General features: G+C 34.6%; 1 non-coding gene across 1 annotated transcript; it reads right to left on the bottom strand.

Annotated features, from left to right (window-relative positions):
* Positions 1-4442: 4442 nt before the first annotated feature.
* TRNAK-CUU (transfer RNA lysine (anticodon CUU)) lies at positions 4443-4516 on the bottom strand. The gene has a single exon. It is a non-coding gene; the product is annotated as a tRNA-Lys (tRNA).
* Between the last annotated feature and the right edge of the window lie 524 nt (positions 4517-5040).

Genomic DNA, 5040 nt, shown 5'->3' with positions numbered 1-5040 from the left:
TCTATACATGTTTTGTTAGATTCACACCAAAGTAAATCATATTTAATAACTAAAATTTCCAGTTGTAAATAGTTATTGTTTTTTAAATTCTGTGTCCACATATTCATTGATAGTATATAGAAATGCAGTTGATTTTCTGTGTGTTTATCTTATATTTTGCGAAGTTGCTGAACTTATTAATTCTAGGACTATCATTTATTTGGTAGATTACTTAGGATTTTCTATGTAGACAATTATAAGGTAATTTTATTTTTTCCTTCCCAAACTGTGTGCATTTTTTTTCTTTCCTGTATTACAATGGCTAAAATTTCCAGCAGTATGTTGAGTAATAGTAGTAAGAACAGACATCCCTTGCCTTGTTTCTAATATTAGGAGCAAAGCATTAGTCTTTTACTGTAAATATAATGCTACCTGTGGATATTCTTTATAAAGTTGAGGCAATTCCCCCTCTTCCTATTTTTCTGGGAGTTCTATCATAAATGAATACTGAGTCTTGTCAAATGCCTTTTCTGCATTAGTTAATATAATCATGTGATTTATCTTCTTTTAGTGTATTAATATGGTGGATTATATCAACTGATAATTGATAAAACAGAACACATCCTGTTTTATTGATTATTCTCTATTGGGTTTCTGTTCAAATTTTTATTTATTTATTTATTTCTGATTGGAAGTTATTTTGTTGTTTTTTAACTGGATTCTTGAGGTAAGTACTTAGGTTATTGATTTGAGACTTTTTCTCTCTCCTAATATAAGCATTTAATGCTATAAATTTCCCTCTTAGCACTGCATTAGTTGTATCCCCCAAATTTGAATATGTTTTATTTTCATCTTAAATTCAATGTATTTTTTTCATTCTCTTGAGGTGTCTTCTTTTACCCATGGATCATTTAGAAGTGTCGTGTTTAATTACAATGTATTTGAAGAATTTCCTATTACCTTTCTGCCTTTTTTTTTTTTTTAAGGCAGCCCTAGGAAATGAATACACTACTTCTAGCAGAGAGAAGTTCCAGAGTAGCTGGGTGATGGGTGTTTATTTGAACAGGTTTTAATCCCCTGAAATTCTTTTTTTTAATTAATTAATTAATTAATTTATGGCTGTGTTGGGTTTTCATTGTTGTGTGAGGGCTTTCTCTAGTTGCAGCAAGCAGGAGCTACTCTTCGTTGCAGTGTGTGGGCTTCTCATTGCGGTGGCTTCTCTTGTTGCGGAGCATGGGTTCTAGGCATAAGGGCTTCAACAGTTGTAGCACGCGGGCTCAGTAGTTGTGACTCACAGACTCCAGAGTGAAGGCTCAGTAGTTGTGGCAGCCAGGCCTAGTTGCTTCGCAGCATGTGGGGTCTTCTCGGACCAGGGATCGAACCATGTCCCCTGCATTGGCAGGAGGATCCTTAACCACTGTGCCACCAGGGAAGTCCCTACCTTTCTGCTTTTAATTTCTAGTTCGATTGCATAGGTTTAGAGATCAGATTCTTCATGATAGCAATTCTTGGGATGTGCTTTTTGCCCAGGATATGGTATATGATTTTAAGTAGAGGAGATTATCAATAATCTGAGTAAACCTGATACAATCATTTGAAAGGCCTTAAGAGCAGAACTGAGGTTTGCCTGAGGCAAATTCTAGCTGTAGACTGCAGCATCAGCTATTGTGTGAGAGTTTCCAGGCTGCCCTTCTTGATGGCTTGTCCTACGGATTTTGAACCTCAGTCCATAATTCTATCTTGTGGTTATTTCACTAGGTCCTGAATACATCGTTGTAACAGGCATACTCTACAACTGGCAGAATCCCCACATTGGTTCCCTAAAATGTGGAGTGAGGGCTATTATGCTAGGAAAGGCCAAGTGGAAAACACAAAAACTGCCTCTACTTAGAAAAATTGTAACCTAAAATCAATACTGCATTCCTGGAGGGACTGCAGAGATTAGTGCTACCATCAAGGACTTGAAGGATGCAGTGTGGTAATTCCCACCACATTCCCATTCAACTCGATTTGTCTTATGAAGAAAATATATAGATTTTGAAGAATTACAGGGAATTATTGTAAACACCAGGTTGTGACTCCAATTACAGCTGCAGTTCTAGATGTGGTTTTGATGCTTGAGAAAATTAACACATCCCCTGGTACCCAGTATTCAGCTATTAATCTGGCAAAGCTTTTTGTTCATAATACCTGATAAATAGACCTGGGATTGCAAAACAATTATACTCCAATAAAGATGTTGAAAAAAAAAAAAAACCTGGGAGCAGTTTTCTTTCACCTTGCAAGGTCAACAATTCACCTTACTTTCCTATTTCAGGGATATAGCAACTCTCTAGACTTATAATTTAGTCCACAAGGATCTTAATCACCTTTCCCTTCTACAAGACATCATACTGGTTCATTACATTAAGGATATTATTCACTATTCTAGATATGGTGAGCAAGAAATAACAACTTCTCTAAACTTATTGGTAAGACACGTGTGTCAGAGAGTGTGATAAAAATGTCCCTGATAAAAATTCAGAGAGATTTTATGTCTATAATATCTCTAGGGCTTTGATGGTCTGGACCATGTCAAAACATGCCTTCCAAGGTGAAAGTTGTTGCACGTAGTTCTTCCTGCAACTCAAAAAGAGGCACCATACTTAGTGGACCTCTTTGGATTTGGGAGGCAATATATTTTTCATTTGGGTGAGTGTGCTCTTCCAGCCCATGTACCAAGTGATTCACAAAGCTGCTGGTTTTGAATGGAACCCAGAACAAGAGAAGGCTCTGCAAGTCCAGGCTACTGTAAATGCTATTCTGACACTTAGGGCTATATAATCCACTAGATCCAAAGTTTCTATGGCAGATAGAGATGTTTGGAGTCTTTTATAGGACATTATAGTTGAATCACAAGGAAGACACTTAGAATTTACACCAAAGCCCTGCCATCTGCTGCAGATATCAATTTTTAACTTTGAGAAACAGCTTCTGACTTGCTATTGGTCATTAGCAGTGATTGAAATTTTACATGGGCCACTAAATTAACATGTGATTTCAGTTGCTCATCATGAAGGGAAGTTGTCTGACCCATCAAGCCATAAAATTTGGATTTCACAGCAACACTCTATTAAGAAATAGAGGCAGTATACACAAGATCATAGTTTTGTATATATACTTAGAAGCAGATTGCTGCATCATATGGTTAACTCAATGTCTAACATTTTGAGGAACTGTGAACTTGTTTTCAAGAGCAGCTGCATAATTTTACAACCCCACCAACAATGTAAAAGAGTACCAATTTCTCCACAACCATGCTAACATTTGTTACTTTTTCTCTTTTTATATAGTTATCTTATTAAATGTAAAGTATTGTCTTATTGTGACTTTGATTTGTTATTTCACTAATGACTATTAATGTTGAGGATTAATTGAATTTTCATGCAGTATTTTCATGCACTTGATGATTTAAATAATCTTTTGGGAGAAAGTTTTATTCAAACTCTTTGTCCAGTTTTAAATTTTCTTATTTGTCCTTTTATTGGTGACTTGTAAGTTCTTTATTTTTTTAATATAAGTCCTTATCATATATATCATTTTCAAATATTTTTTCCCATTCCATTGATTACTTTCTCTCTTTTGTGATGTTTTTGAAGCACAGTTTTTAATTTTGATGAAGTTCAATTACTTAATTTTTTGTTGTTGTCACTTTTACTTCTCGTGTTTTAGCTATGAAACTATTGACTTTCCAAGATTGCAAAGATTTACTCATATTTTATGCTAAGCATTGCATAGTTTTCACTCATTCATTTAGGTCTATGGTCCATTTTGTATTAGTTTTGTATGTGATATAAGATAGGCATCCAACTTTATTCACTTACATGTATCAATATGTAAGTGTTGTATCAACACTATCTGTTGAAGACGATTTACTCCTACATTGAATTATCTTGGCACCTATGTCCAAAATTAATTCACCATAAAGGTAAGGGTTTATTTACTTCCAATTCTATTTCATCCATTTATATATCTATCCTTATTCTAACACACACTGTTTGTATTACTGTAGCTTTGTAGTGAGTTTGTAAATCAGGAAGTAAGAGTACTCCAATTTTGTCCTCCCTTTTCAAGAAGTGTTTTAGGGGGAGCAAAGATGGGTCCCTTCAATTTTAAGATCAGCTTCCCAATTACTGAAAAAAAAATGCAGCTGGGATTCCGATAGGGATGGCTTGCATTGAATTTGTACATGAGTTTGTGGAGTATGGCCATCTTAGCAGTATTAAATATACTGATTCAGAGATTAATGTTTTTCTATTTATTTTAGTTTTCTTTCATTACTTTACTTTCAACAGTGCTTTAGAGTATCCAGTGTATGTCTTGAACTTTCTTTGTTAAATTGATATCTAATTATTTTTTTATGCTAATATAAATAGAATTCTTTTCAAGGTTTTACTTTTGCATTGTTCATTTCTAAAGAGTATTGACCCAATGTGGGGCTCGAACCCACGACCCTGAGATTAAGAGTCTCATGCTCTACCAACTGAGCTAGCCAGGCAATCCCTGCATTGTTCATTTCTAGTATATTGATATACAATTGACTTTTGTATGCTGACTTATATCCTGCACCTTTCTGAATTCATTTATTAGTTTTAATTGTAATTTTGTGGATGCCTTAGGCTTTTCTGTATACAAGATCAATTCATCTAGAAATGGAGATAGATTTACTTCTTCTTTCCACTCTGAATGGCTTTTAGCTTTCTTTTTTTCCCTTTACCCTGGATGGAACTTCCAAGACAATATTGAATAGAAGTGGTAATAACAAACACCTTTATTTTCTGCATGAACTTAGGTCAAAGTTTTAGTCTTTTTTCCTTCCGATGATGTTAGCTGTGTATTTTTCATAGACTTTGTTAAGTTGAGGAAGTTCCCTTCTAACCCTAGTTAGTTGAATTTTTTTTTTATCATAAAAGGGTTTGGGTCCTGTTAAATGGTTTTCATCTATTGAGATGATTGTGCTGTTCTTATTCTTTATTCTGGTGCAATAGAATCAGCTGCAAATGTTATTGAAGATTCCCTGTA

This window comes from Globicephala melas, chromosome 2 (genome assembly GCF_963455315.2).
Source record: "Globicephala melas chromosome 2, mGloMel1.2, whole genome shotgun sequence".
In the NCBI taxonomy this organism is placed as follows: Eukaryota; Metazoa; Chordata; class Mammalia; order Artiodactyla; family Delphinidae; genus Globicephala; species Globicephala melas.
The sequence above is the reverse complement of the archived record's forward strand: the minus strand, read 5'-3'. Positions and strand labels throughout refer to the sequence as shown.